Genomic DNA, 16,079 nt, shown 5'->3' on the forward strand with positions numbered 1-16,079 from the left:
CATGCTTTAACACTTCCAATGGATTTCATGCATCTGGTATAAAAGTCTGTTACTAACTGAGCATTGTTGTCTGTGCAACGTTACCTTCAGGTTCTTCCTTGGACTCCTGCCAGATCCTCGCTTTACTTGATATATGCTGTGGACTCTCTTTGCCCGGTTCTGCTACAGATGCTTGATAGGCACTACAGATCCCAGCGCTGCTACTGAACTCTCTGCTGCAATACTAAACCTAACTCTGCTGGTAGTCTCCGCTGTACTACTAGCCTAGCTTTGCTGCCGTCTCATGGTCTCTTCATGTTTACCTTTAGCTAACAGTTGTTAACTGCATCATAAAAGTCTTTTCATTCCGGACCTCTGCCTCATCTTAGGGCTCAAACCTGCACCTCTTCACTACGGACCTCTGCCTCATCTCAGGGCTCAACCCTGCACCTCTTCACACCGGACCTCCGTCGCGTCTTGGAGCTCAACCCCATACCGAATCTTCACTGCACTTCAGGGCTCAACCCTGCACCTTTCCATACCGGACCTCCATCACGTTTTGGGGCTAAACCCCAGCACCTCCTCACACCGGATCTCCTTTGCACCTTGGGGCTCAACTCCATACCGGATTTCAGTCACATCCCGGGGCTTAACCCCACACCGCTCCATGCCGGATTTTCAGTTACGTCTCGGAGCTCAAACCTGCACCACTTCATACCGGAACTTCATCACCTTACGGAGTTCAACTCCGCACGTGTTAGTTGGTATGATATGAACTTTGTGCTATATGAACTTTAGTTCTTGCGTGGATATCCTGACACCTGCTTGTTGTGATAATCTGACCTTTGCTTTATGGAGACTTTATGCTTAAGTATCTAGAACTTTTCAGCAAAGTCTTGTCTTTGAATAAATCTTATTTACTTTTAACATTGCGTGCCGGTGCTATTTAATGAGAAGGTCATTCCTTAAACCCCCTCAGTTTGTACCACCTGTTAAGCCTGTTTCTCCTCAAGAGTCTCAAGAGTCTGTAGCTGTGACAGCCACCTCCCTGTTTTATATGGCCCCCAGACAGGGGGCGAATCAGGTATGAAATTGATAAGACCAGCTAATACACCTGATCTTTGCCAAAGGCCGAAAAGCACTCCGAGCACTGTAAAGCCTGGATAGGCCTGTACTGAGCCATGAAAGGCAAACAGGGCTCTTGAACTGAAGACACCTCACAATCACAGGATACATACAGTCAGCCACTCCTGTACGGAGTAAGTAAAGGAGTGTTGCATCTACTAGACTTCATGGCAGGTGTGATCCTTCCTTGTAAGAAGTAGACCTGGGTATTAGCCAGCAAGACCATGTTCTAACTATTCAGGAGTTACAAACTGGTAAGTAAACATCCACATTAATGTAATTGGTAGTCTATTATGGCTTACTTGACTTGTAGCCCTAGTCAAAGGAACCCTCACGTAATGTAGCATTGAACCACCGGGCCCCGACACCTGTGCTAGGGATTGCCATCATTTTCAGAACACAGATCAGTGGAGAAAGTATATTATTACATTTAGAAAAAAAGGTTCAACAGCTATTTAAAACATGAGCACTAACCTCCCTGGGTGCTTCAACATTGGAAGCTGTTAAAGCAATCCAATGGTATTTTTCCCCACACAAAAGTTATAAAAAACAGTGATGCGTATACGGGGTTGTGTCTTGAATGAGAAAGCGCCACAAATAGAGAAATAAATGGAGCTAGGAAAAAAACACAGGTCATGTAAAGCAGTGTCATAATCACAAACATTTGTTTATAAATGTTATACCTGGGGCACGAACCCAGTACAGCACAGATTACAGTGACACATCTTACACATAGAGCCATTTTTCACTGTGAAATAAACACATTCATACATATAAATATGTTCAAATACAATGCACACATAATTCAAGGCAAAAAAGCAATGGGCAATAACAGTGCTCAACAAACCAGCTCGTATAGAGCAGGAAGGAGTTAAATGTATACCAGGCTAGTTATAGCAAGGTCTACATGATACAGAAGCCCATACTCTCTGGAACCTGCTGAAACATGCATTTTATAAAATGACTGCCCAGCATAATTCCATAGGAGGTGAGAGTGAGATGGAAGCACCCTGGGACAGGCTGCCTGCAAGAGAGAGCGCGCACAGGGGTGGGAGAGGGGTTAACATGAAGAGCCTGTCTCCTCGTATGGTGTGGACCCCAGGGACATGGTCATTACCGTTAGTAAGTGGTGTCCTGTTCCCCCATACCCTGGTGGTCTCGTGTATGGAGCGGGGACATCCGGAGCCTACACTACCAATACCACCGGTGGTCTCCTCAGCGGTGGTGAAAACAAGCAGGGAGCTACTCTTACCTTGTCCCCGATAGTCTGCGGCTGTGGACTCCAGGAGAGGTGTGTGCTGAGCCCCGGAGACCTGTGGTGGAAGTCACCTACCCAGTCACCGGTGCTGCCGCTACAGGTGCTGGGGTCTTTGGAGCAGCAGTGATGGCATCCTATAGGATGCCCTTCACTGCCCTCTCTTGTTATAAAAAATGTGAGTTATGGTAGATCTACCTAGATAACTCCTTTTCTTCGAGGTCCATAGGGTCCACAGGCATACCATGGTGATATTATTGTTGGAGAGATCCAGGCACCAAACAGCTAAAGCTTCAGCTCCAAGGATGCCTTGGATCCTCCTCCATATATACCCTGCCCCCAGCCATAGGCCTACAGTTTAATTAACAAGCCTCAAGGCAGGAGAAGGAAAGAGGAGAACGAAGAGCAATCGTACACCAGAAACACTCTTACACAGAATGAGGGAATCTGTGACTGAAAAAAAAATTACCCAGGCAACATTCATCAGGGTGGGTGCCCTGTGGACCCTATGGACTTCGAAGAAAAGGAGTTATCTAGTTAAGTCTACCATAACTCTAATTTTCTCCTTTAGGGTCCATAGAGATCCACAGGGATACCATGGGCATGTCCTATAGCAGTTCCCCTAGGGTGGGGGATGCTCCTGAGCAGAAAGGAGTATTTGTCACCCAATTAAAGCATCCTGAGAGGCAAAAGTATCAAAGGCATAGAACCTAATGAAAAATTTGGACAGAAGACCATGTGGCTGCCTTGCACAATTGTTCAGCAGAGGCACCATGATGGCCCTACAGACCGAGTAGAATGCGCTGTCACCATGCTTGGGACAGGGAGCTCTGCCTGTGTGTACACCTGAGAGATAGTCATGCGTAGCCATCTCACCAGAGTCTGCTTATTAGCTGGCCATCCTCGTTTGTGAAAACCATATAATGCAAAAAAAGCATCTGATTTTCGAACAGAGTTTGTACGCTCCACATAAATACGGAGTACGAACTACATCCAAGGAGGCTACAGAAAGACCTGGAGCCTGAAAACCTGGAAATACAATTTCTTAATTTACATGAAAATGGGACACTACCTTAGGAAGGTAACCCTCCCTTGTACAAAGAACAGTTTTATCCTGGTGAAAAATCAAAAAAGGGGAGCGACAAGAAAGTGCTGCCAGATCAGAGACTCTGCGTGCAGAAGAGATAGCGAGTAGAAAAAGTGTCTTCGCTGTCAACCACTTCAAATCTACAGAGTCTAGAGGTTCAAACGGGAGAGCTTGTAGCCCCTTAAGACAAATCCTACGGTGCTACCGGTGGAACAAAAGGAGGCTGAACTCGCAGAACTCCTTGGAAAAAAAATTCTAACATCTGGTAATGAAGAAATCTTCCTCTGGAACCAGACTGACAGTGCAGAAACCTGCACTCTTAAAGTAGCCAGGTGGAGACCACTGTCTAGCCCTGCCTGCAGAAAAGCCAGTACCCTGGAAATCCTAAATACCTTAGGATCATACTTCTTATGGGAACATTGACTGAAAGAATGCCAAACTCTGTAATAAATACGGGCAAAGGCAGGCTTCCATGCCCTAAGCATCATTTGCTTTACAGAACTGGAAAAAACTATTTTTTGAACGATTGAACGATAACGACATAGTTAACAACAAATCGTTCAAAAAATCGTTACGTGTGTATGCACCTTTAGACCTCCCGTGGGGCCCTAAACCTAACCCCCTCCTCCCGCAGCTAAGAGGACGGGCGCACCATACTTACCTCTTTTGGGCCCACATCGTCCTGGATTCCGGCGTCGGGATCGTGATAGGCATCAGTATCTCGACGCCTGTCATAAACTACATATATATATAAACAAAAATTCCCCTCGGAGCTGTAATAGTCCCAATGGAAGAGAAGATAGGCGGCACTCCGATAGTAAAACCTTTTACACACACGTCCTGAGGAAAAGGTCCAGAGTTGGCCTTGAAACGTCGATCACTTTTGTGTGACTATGTTGTGAATTTAAAATATAACTTTTTTTGTTTCACTATCGTAGTGTCGCCTATCTTATTCCATTGGGACTATTACAGCTCCGAGGGGAATTTTTGTTTCTATCTTATTTGCAGGAAGACACCCGGAACTTTTATGGCCCACAGTGTATCAAGTGCCAAACTACCGGATTTTATATAATGTTTAATATTGCCTGTAGAGGGATAGGTATTAGTTTGATTCAGATATAGGGAATATTGTTGTGTATTTGTAAAAATTTATTTCTGTATACACTTTATAATTGGACTCTGAGTGGATGGGAGCCCAGCCAGTAATGGTGATCTGGAAGGTCAGTGTTGGAGGAGGGCTGTTAAACTCCCTTACAGGATGGGGAGAGCTGAGCACTGGGGCTGAGGAGTGCTGGGGATTGGCGGCTGTAATAGCACAACTGTGAGCTGCTCTGGAAGGAGAGTGTCACTGGGGGTGCTGGCATTCCGGACAGTGGAGCTGAGAGAGAGGACCAGCTGTCAGGGGTACAAGTGCCCTGCCAAGCGTCCCCCAGGAGGTAGGACGGACCAGGCCGAGCATCAGGGTAAGCCAGCCCTAACAGGCGTCTGACAATGCCCTAATCCCATTACAGTTGACAGGAGAAGGAAAACTAGTAAGAGGCAGAGACAGATAGACCCCCTGCCCAGGTACTACATTACAGGCAGCCAGAGAGTCTTCATAGGACAAATGTATTTTACCATCACATCATATTCTAATTTCTTACCCAGCAACGTGTATTAAAGTCTCTAAAATAAGAGAGGGAGGCAAGGCTACAGTTTCCAGCATAGCTATATAAAATGATACAGTCATCCTCACAGTAATTAGTGACTGTAAACAGTCCATATTAATGTCCACATGGGCCTGGAGCTGAAATTTATGAAGGGCCTATTGTGTGTGACTGCAGGGGGTGTGACAAACATTGTGGGGGTGTGACTAGTTATTTGGGTGTCGTCTACACAGGGTGTGTGGCTATCTCCATGGAGGGTATAGCTAGTGTCTACCTTCAACCCCTCTGTAATGGAGCTACAACAAAAAAAAAAAAAGGTTTTGGGTTTTGTTTTTTTTTGTAAAAGGGTGAGAACTCTATTTTCTGACTTCCACTGACTACTAAAATAGTTTAGATTTATAAAAAAAAATGTTCATAGATTATTGGCATATTTCTTTAAGTGTTCCCAAATCCCCAGCTACTGCAGTAAATTAATAAGTTAACTACATTCTTAGCTGCTGCCTTTTAAAAAAAATTAAATGGCTGCAATGGCAATACTGGACCAGGACGCTGTAAAGCTGTCAGATTTTCTTTTCACATTCTGGAGCTTGCCCATATAGGATAATGGCATCTGCAGATGGTGTAATCCTATAGTAGCCTATGGCCAAAAATTACCGGGAGAGGCCTCCTCAGAAATGGCCGCACGGAATGGCCCCGGATATAATTTTTTTTTTGCAATAATTTTGCAGGGGCGAGTTCCGTTTGGAGACCCTGTCCCTGCATGTAATTTTTACTACATTTGGGGGAAAGTTCATTTTCTTATTGCCGAAAATAGCAGCGATGAGAGATTGTAATTATTGGGTCTGAAATATGATAATTAGTAAATATGATGTATAGAAATAATTGAAGATCTTATAGGAAAAGAAAAATTAAAAATGTGTGTTGTGCACGGCATCTATTCACTAGTGTAGGGAGATCCTGGGGGCATCTGCGTCCAAAAATGGAGAGCCTGGCAATGGAACACCTAGAAAAATGGTAGGAACAAGCCCTGTTTTTGTAGAATGATCCAGGTCGCCGCCCCACTCTGTTCCCCAAATGCCGCAGCATGCTGCAGATGAGGGGGGACCGTGAGTGATCACACAGGACTCGTTCTGCACATATGGGTTTGCGCATATGCAGACCCACAAACATCGGAGATGTACGTAAACCAACTGGACTCCATACATCTCTGAATCAGGCCCTGATGTTCTTAAATCACCATATGCTACAAGGAATACAACCAAGTAGGGAAAAATCGGTTGTACCACTCACCCCTCCTTGGATTGCATAGTTCCAATGCTGTACTTGGTCCAGGCTCCAGGGTAACCAGATACTGGGATGTTTGCTACTCCCAGATAGGTGTTAGGAGGGTTTTTGCCAGAAAAAAGGGCTGTCTGCACCTACAGTATGGCTTGGTGTGTCCTGGGGTAGACCAAGTGAGTCACACCAAACCATAGGTGGGGTGGAGGTTAACTGACCAGGGGGCTCCCACATTAGTAGCACATTTCAGGGTGACCAGGGAGGAGCATAGCAAGACCAGGGGTCCAAGGGCTCCCACACTGGTGACAGTGTCGTATGGCCAGGGTGGAGCTTACCACAATCAGGGGCAGAGCTTAATGTGATCAGTGGGCTGAGCTTTGTGTGACAAGGGGGCTTCTACACTGGGAACACAGATTTGGATGGCCGGGAGTAGAGATTAGGGCAACCAGGAAGTAGAGTTTACCGCAATCAAGGGTCTCCCACACTGGTGATGATGGCTGGGGGCGGGGCTTAGCACGAGTAGAGGCCTCAGTGGTCAGTGCCTAGGGGGGTTGGTGTTAAGTGGCCGATGCGTCGACCGGTTGGGAGGATAATGTGCTGGGCTGTTGGTGGTCACTGTGCACTTGAGGGGCTCCTGTGGGCCTATTTTCATGGGAGGCCTGGAGCTGCAGCTCCACCCGCCCCTTTGTTAATCTGGCCCTGACTGTAAGCAGCAGAGGCCAAATGAACATTGAGTTTCTATAGGAAGCAGTCATGACAGTTGGGCTAATTAAACTGCTTTTTACAGGGTTTTTTTGCTGAAAGACTATTAAATTGTATAAAGGCTAGGAATAATGCTTTAACACTGCAACAATAACTTTCTATCAATTTCGCCAGCTGTCAAAATTTAATTGAACTCTTCAAACTTGGTATTGAGCTCTTTGGCAACTAGAACCCTCTTAAATATTGTGGACTATTAACTTTGCGAAATGTAACATTATACAGAGCCGCTCTCCTCCACACTGTCACGTGTTCTCTACACTTGGGGGCAGATTCAATTAAAACCTTGCGCCCAATTTTGGATTACTGCGGGTATGCGTGCTCCCGATACACGCGGTATCCAATAAAAAAAGAAAAACCTGTGCCACATAAAAAAAATAAATTACACTTACCTGCCAAGGGGTCTCCAGTGGTCTCTGCGGCTCCTGATGGCATCCACTCCAGCTTCTCACTGGGGAGGGGGCTGCTGGTAGTCCTGGGGGGACTGAGAGGCTCCAGGGAGGTACAAGGGCTGCTGGGAGATGTAGTTCTCGCTGCACCCGTTATGGGAGGGCATACTTACACTTGGGGCACACACACTCACACACACACACACCGGGGGTCACACACACTCACTCATAAACACTGACATACTCACTGCTGCTGCAGGAGACCGGGTCCTGACGCTGGATGCAGAAGACAGCACTTCGGAAGGTATTACTGACTAATTAAGCTAATTGGAAACTTTCAATTGCTTAATTAGTCATCAAGAGGGGTGCCGCAGGGGTCCCAGAGCATTTCCTGACCATTTTTCCTAAAATTATGGATTTAGGAAAAATTGGTCGTGCTCTGGAGGTGCGTAAAAAAACCTCCCGATGCTCAAAAAAAACAAAATAGCAAAACCCCTGCACCTGCAGGCAAAACCCTGTGGATGCGGCATTTTTCCCTATTCTCGCCCCCAATTGAGTATGCCCCTTGGCTATGGCAAAGCTTACTACTGGAATACAAAATAAAAAGCATTTCTCAGCCCATGCTTGAGTAAATAACTAGAATGCATTCTTATACCAAAGTTAATGTTTTAGGCAGTAGTTGCATTTTTTGTCAAGCAGTGAAGGACTTAAATGTATATTCTTATTTATAGTATAGTGTATATGGTAGTGTTAAGTGTATTATAGTAGGTGCGGGAATATTCACATATATATTATTTTAAACTATAGATGTATTATATTATATAGAGTTTATACTGGTAATTTATTGGAATATATGCTCATGTGATTGTTACACCTGATATAGCGTATATTGTAATCTTCACCCAGTAAAGAATTTCTTGCAGATGGACATAGGAATCTGAATTGTTCTGGGTCAATAAAGTTTTAATCTATTGTCACTATTATTTTATGTATTGTGTGAAGTTTGAGTTTAAATTGGACCTATCATATCACATATACTAAGAAGGGGTTTCCTGAGTCAACCCCTCTACTCACTTTCAAAGTGAAGTTTATCGACTCGGATGGAGGCACACCAAGGTGAGATAGTAACCCAACTATTGCATGACAAGCTATACTATATAGTAGTGAAATAGCAGGGGTTACATTACAAAAAGAAGGCCTGATTGATGATCCCATAAAAAATCTACCTTATTTTAATAAACAGTATAATGTTGTTACACTATATATATTTTCTCTTTATTTCTGTACGGGCAACATTTGGGAGACATTCCAGGATAAGACCTGGGATGAAATGTAATAAGGTTCGAGTTTACTCGTGAGTGCAAACTCACGCTGACTCGCTGCGAGTTTGGTGCGAGAATGTTCCAAAACTCTCAGTAAGTTATAGCCTACAAATTACAAGGTGCCTACATAACTTGCATGCGACACCATGCAAGATATTGCCTTTGATGCCTTGAGAAAATCTTGTGAATCAGAGTTCTAGATTCATAACATGCGGCATGTTTAGTTTGAAATCATATAGCCCCCATAGTACCAGGTCCACCACTTTTTTTTTCCCATTTTCCAACACTTTTTTCATTTTCGGCCCAAAAATGAATTAAGTAATTTATTTTTCCCTATTAGTCATTAGGGGGGTGTCCAAAGGGTTCTGAACCAAGTCCCCACATTTGTACCCAAAAATATGGATTTTGCACATATTTTCTCCTGCCTTTTGCTGGAGAAACTTTTTCGCCTGCTTTTGCCTATGGAGTTTTTGCATAGGCGAAAACTCCGGGGAATTGAATATGGAGATACTTTGAAAACAGGCGAAAAGTACAAATCGGAGAACATTTTTCTCCAAACTGCACTTTTCGTGGCTAATTGAATACAGCCCCAAGTAGGTTAGATGAAGTCCAGGCAAGTGTACAAAAAATTAGATGCCTCAAGATGGCTAACTCAGGATTGACTTACAGCAGTCAGGTGACCACAGGTTCAGGGACAGGATTGGTCATTTGCAGAATAAATTGGTTAATAAAAGTTCAATCTGTTCCAAAATTAGGGAAATTTCATACAAAATATACACATAATAGCATTACCCACCAGCCTATCTACATTAAATTAATTCAAATAATATAGACAGATGCTGATTTTCTTCTGGAAGATAAGGATCCTTATCAGATATGTTATGACACGGTCCTAAAATTTTAAAAAAATTAAAAGAAGTAATTAAACTAATTTACTAATGAAACTAAGTTAATCAATTAATATCCCTTTCATGCCTTCAAATAACTTTACACCAACTCATTCCAAATATTTCTTAACCATGAAATGCAGCATCTTAAATGCAGCAAAATAGTTTATTACAATACACTGTAAAAATGAAACCCCCCAACAATTATTACATTAATAATAAAATATACGGCTAATTTATCGATTACAATCAATTGTAAGAATAATCTAAGACACAACAATTATTATTGAATGGTTCAGTTGGCTAGCATGCATTTAAATTCCTATACAATTTGTTATCATAAACAACGCTAAAAAAATGGCTTAAATACTTGTAACCTTTCCTTTATATGGTTCTATTCCTTCCGTATATTGGTTTTATGCTGTTTTTGTATTTAAAATTACCATTGTAAATACCATGACCAGAACAGCCAACAAGCTTTTGCTTTGAAATGCTGGCTCTTAGTAGATATATCCCACAGACTTAAACAAGGAGTCTATGCTGAAACAAGTAAAAGTATAGTATAGAAACTCACTTATACAGTATATATTTTGCACATTTAGGGGTAAATTTATCAAAGGTCGCTTTGATGGTCGATGTGAAGTGTGATTTAGCTCACCTCAAACCAACGCAAATCGAATTGTGACAACCCTGTTTTTTTGGAAGATTTACTAATGTTCGATTTTTGCAAAACAAATTCGGTTTTGAACAGTGATTTGCAGTTCGATTTGACATGTTCATGTACAAATCGCATGGCAAATCCCACTTCAAACCGAACTGCAAATTCCCGACAGCATAGAACTGCTTCATGCTTTCACTTTCAGCATGAGCAGTTTGTTCTCACACAGATACATGCAGACATCAGTGAGATGCCTGCATGTATCCGACTGTTTAAAGTAACCAAATAGTTAAATGTTAAAAAAAAATGATGAGAGGTCCCCCTCCAAAACACAGCCAGCCCCGGACTTTTCAAAACCCAGTCCTGGTTGACTAAGTACAGGGAATAAATTGCGTAAGGTCTCCCTGTAATTCACAGAACCATCCCAGGACCCCTTCTAACGGGGGACTGATGCCACAGCCAGGGAAGCCCTATCACCGGGCCCCCCAGCCGCAGCATCAGCCCTGACCGCTTGTCAGCCCAGGCCAGGGATCCCTGGGGAGCTGGAGACCCCTCCAATAAAGGGGTCTCCCTCTCCAGGGCACCCCTAGCCTAGGCTGATAGCCTGGGGCTAGTCCCGCCACCCCTGGGCAGTGGGTGGCGGGTTGATTGTGTCAATATGGTGGAAAAATAGAATTAAAAAAACATTGTATTTACAGTAGAACTGCAGGTCCCAGAAAGCCTGCCCCGCATACTGGTACTTGGAGAACCACAAGTACCAGCATGCGGGGCATTAAGGGCCCACTGGGACCTGTAGTTCACCTGTAAAGAAATGTTGAAATAAACACACACACACCTTACACAGTATAAGTTTAATCCATACATACATACACACTCACATCTACTCACCTATATTACCTCGAGTGGTCCCCTTGTCCAGTAGGCATCCATGGTCTTCTTAAAATAACAAAACGAAAAACGCAACCCTCGCACTAAGCAATAACCATCCTAACCAGGATGATTATTACTTCCCGAATGCAGCGCTCAAATGCGGCTTCCTCCTTTGAAGGTCCGTGTCTGAGCGTTCATTGGCTGAAAGAGGTCAGCCCCCGCCTCTCTCAGCCAATGAAAGGCAGCTGTGGCTGCTCTTAACTATCTCTTTTACACTGCACTTTTCTTACTATGGCGGTGCCCTGGGGCAGCTTAGCTGGGCCAGTTTGGAGGTGTCCTGCGCTCTGGAGGTGAACCCTAGTATGTTAGGGACCTACCCGACAGAGGTTACCCGGATGTGGTGGGTAGCCCATAACCTTGGCCAGGATTATGCCAAAAAACTCTATTCACTGCAAAAATTTATTTATTTATATACAATCAGTTAATTTAGAGTTGAGCACCTGTATTTCTTATTTTTGTGCACATATATCAACTGTCTCCACAGGTAGCACCTCCAATTATATATATATATATATAAAACAAGAAACAGGGAGCGCACCATCGTGAACTACATTTAAACAAATAATTTATTAAAAGTCACTGAGAACACTCACAATGTATTCAATTTACACGAGCATATCAAATAAGGCTCTCACAGATCCCCGGAGCTGTACAGTGGATGAAGTCCAATTACGTGATGAAACGCGTTTGGAGATTTTGAGAAGCATTACCTGTGATTGTCTGCTTATCCAGCCGGTTTGAAGGAGAAGGTGCAGTTCCCGTCTGTTAGCCGCGACGCTCAGTTGGAGCCGATGCTGTACAGCTCCGGGGATCTGTGAGAGCCTTATTTTATATGCTCGTGTAAATTGAATACATTGTGAGTGTTCTCAGTGACTTTTAATAAATTATTTGTTTAAATGTGGTTCACGATGGTGCGCTCCCTGTTTCTTATTTCTATTTAGACAAACGGCTCAGGAGGTGAGCCAAAGGAGGTGAGCTGCACCGATCCATATTACCTTTTGGCATAAATCATTGGCTGGACAATACAACTGAAAAAGGAAACTACAAGGAGTATTTGCACAACAGACTGTGTATATATATATATATATATATTTATATATATGTTCAGGGTGTGCAGTCTGAGGTCCATTTCCTATACATGGGGCATTGCATAAGGGGCACAACTACAGGAGGACTACTACAAGGGGCACTGTATAAGAGGCACGGTGTGACATAATTTGTTAGAAGGGCATTACTGTGTCATTATGAGTTATACATGCCATTATTTTGTGGCATAATGTGTAATGGCATTACTGTGTGGCATAATGTGTTGTAAGGGGCATTATGGTGTGGCATAATGTGTTATAGGGGCATTAAGGTGTGGCATAATTTGTTACAAGGGCATTACGGTGTGGCATACTGTGTTGTAAGGGACATTACTTATTGTGTCATAAGGGATATTACTGTATCATGAAATCACACACCTCAGACGTCATCTTTGGGTGTGTTTGTTTTATGGTCGGGGGGTGAGGGGGGGGCATCTGATACTTTTTGGCAGGGGGGAGAAAAATGTATAGTTACACCACTGCATATACTAAGAATTACTAGACTACCTATGCAAGTGCAAATTGCTTCTTGTTTTTGGTGTCTGCTTGCATTTTATAAGGTTGTGAGTTTGAGTCCCGAGTATAGTATGCTGAGCATTGTTTGCTGTGACCTAAAGCCAGTATTACTATAATTAACATGTATTACATTAAACTTAAAATTATTAAACATAACTACATGCAAGATGTTGATATTGCTTAAAATACTCTGTTCAGCATTTTAGCAAATAATATATTGCCACGTCAAAAATAATACCCCCATATTTTCTGTAAAGTAGTGCCCCTTTATAATAATATCAATATAATCAGTGCCCATTTTATTAGTTACTATGTGTAGTTGCATGAGAGTTTCATTCTGGTAACCATCGGGATTCAGAGTATATAAGAGCCACTAGCAGATAGAAGTGCACTTTCAGGTATAGAGAGTTTGGAGAGGTAACCACCAATTAATTGAGGTTGATTATATAATACACCCCAATTCCCAAAATCTGCATTCTAGCTCAAGGCCCACATTCTAAGGACTGGGGTAAACACCCTATATTTGAGGTGTCCGTTTTTTAACTGACAATATAAAGTACATAAGCAGGGGTGTATCTTGGGGTCTGAGCGCCCCTGGCAAACTAAAGAACTGGAAACCCCCCCCCCCCCCATATTTTTGGAATAATTACACACTGTACTTGTATTGTTAAAAACTAAGAAACTTAAAATAGAGATTAATTTATTATAAAAAATTAAAAAGTACCCACCGTCACTCACTAGTTTACGCCTAGGGTGGAGGGCACACTGACCGACTTCAGTAGCTGCCCTGCCCCCAAGGTGCCCCTGTCTGCTGAGATGAGCGGTGGTGGCAAGCCCTGCCCACTGTCACAAACCGCACACTTATCTGCCCAGAGACTGTAACAGCACCTGCTGGGATCACCGCGGTGCAAGTCGTGCAACTTTTAAGTAATTCACACTGAGGGCTCCCCATCCCATACTGTGCTCCCCTCGCCATCCAACAATGTGCTTCCCATCTCCCCTCCACATCCCACACTGTGCTCCCCTTCCCCCCTCCCCATTCCATACTGTGCTCCCCTTCCCCATCCCACACTGTGCTCCCCTTCCCCCCTCCCCATTCTATACTGTGCTCCCCTTCCCCATCCCACAGTGTGCTCCCCTTCCCCATCCCACAGTGTGCCCCCCCTCCCTCATCCCACACTGTGCTCTCCCCTCCACATCCCCCACTGTACTCCCCTTCTCCATCCAGCCCCCACACTATGCAACCCTTCCCCTATCCCACACTATGTGTTCTCCCTTGTTCCCTCTTCACACTGTATCATGTGCTCCCTCTCCCCCTCCACACTGATCCCACATTTTGTGTTCCACAAGACCAGATGCCCTCCCAGCAGTAGTTTCTTTATAAACTTACTAACTGGAAATGTGGTCCTGGGACGTCCTCTGTCTTCTTTTCTGATTGCTCTGGCTGGCTCCTCTGACACAGACAGTGTCAGCCCACTGCCAGACAACATTAGCTAGATGCTTCAGTGCGGGGAGCCAGGATTCCAGAAGGGACCACAGTCCACAGCTGAGGACGGAGCCAGACAACATTAGCTAGATGCTTCAGTGCGGGGAGCCAGGATTCCAGAAGGGACCACGGTCCGCAGCTGAGGACGGAGCACACACAGTCAGTGTGTGTGGTCTGTGGCTGCCCGTACAGTGACCTGCCCCACCACAAGCGCCAGGAGCACCAGCTCCAGGTGCTCCACTCTCCCTACGCCCTTGGAGGTAGCTCAACTTGCACAAGAACCGGGCAGGAAGTCAGAGCTGGGTATATATTGTAAAAGGGAGCTCGACAAGTGCCAGTCAGTGCCTAGCTTACCTAAAGTGCGGATGACTCACTGCTGGAAGCGGTTGTGGCTGAGATGATCAGAACCACATCCACTCTGAGGTGCCCAGCCTCAGACTCCACACCAGTCACACCCTGATTTCTATCCCCTGGCCGCAGGTGTCACCGCCGGGTGGCGCCCCCCCTTGGTCGGCGCCCCTGGCGAGTGCTATCCTGGCAAATGGTTAGATACTCCCCTAAAGTATCACTTCACATTCTGTTTTTTATAATTCGCTTTTAATTTATGTAATAAAGGTTAAAGTTTAGGAGGTACTGCTTAGCTGAGTGCCCCACTTTAGAATACTACCCCTTTTTTCTTGCATGTGATATTTATCCTAGGGTGCACCTCCCACGTGAAATTAAATATATATTTATTAGACCATATGTATGGGTGCAGTATATAATATGCAAAGAATTAACATGCTCTTGTGCAGGTACTAAATCCTCTTTGTCTTCCTAACGCTGTGTCATATCTTCTCAGAAGCAAGAATGTATGAGCATTGCAGACTATGCACTTTGAATGATCTCCTCCTGTACGTTAGCGCTGCAGACACCCTGTACTAGCGGCTCATCAGCAGAGAGTGGCGCAGAGGTTAGTCACAGGCTCACAGCCTCGCCCCCTAGTGGTCTCCTCTTGTCACAACAACATCTGCGATCCTCCCCCACTCGCTTCGCTACAGTCTACGGTCTAGACCAGCCTATCACCTCAGTCAGCTATTTGTCACATGACGCCACCCTAACCAATCGCCGACGAGAGGCCGAGCAGGCACCACGGCCGCCATTAAAGAAAGGAATCTGTAAATTCAAATGGGAATGCTGCCCCGACACTGATCCGATTATTTATTATCACTCATCAGCGCCCATCACCGGGGGTTCCCGTCAGAGGAGGCCGGGGGAAGCAGGAAGAGCGAGCAGCGGCAGCTACCTGTGTGTGTGTGCGCAGGAGGAGAGGCGCAGGGAGGAGGAGGAGGAGAGGAGGAGGAAAATGGCGAACCTGTGAGAGAAGGAGCCGATAAACACCCGGGGAATGTCTCTGTCCAGCTAATCCCGGGCACAGCGCGCTAACTGGCGACACCCGCCTCCTCCGTTCCGGATCCAGCGGCCTCCCAGTGCTCCGGTGTCCGGGCGGTTCCCGCCATGCTCTGCGCCCCGAGCTGGGGGACCAGCGGCGGGGGAGGGAGGACTGAGACACCGCCCGGATCCCGGCGCCTGTAACGCCCGGACGCCGCGCTCACCCCTCTCCCTAGCTAAGGACCCTGTGTTACCCCCCGGCTCAGCCCCGGGCAGCGATCACTCGCATTCTGCCTCCTGGTGACC

At 45.0% G+C, this 16,079-nt stretch overlaps 1 pseudogene; it reads right to left on the reverse strand.

Annotated features, from left to right (window-relative positions):
- Positions 1-997: 997 nt before the first annotated feature.
- Positions 998-1,122, reverse strand: LOC148506708 (U2 spliceosomal RNA; annotated as a pseudogene).
- Positions 1,123-16,079: the final 14,957 nt, after the last annotated feature.

Source organism: Taudactylus pleione, unplaced genomic scaffold (genome assembly GCF_031769625.1).
Source record: "Taudactylus pleione unplaced genomic scaffold, aTauple2 ptg000397bl, whole genome shotgun sequence".
Lineage (NCBI taxonomy): Eukaryota > Metazoa > Chordata > Amphibia > Anura > Myobatrachidae > Taudactylus > Taudactylus pleione.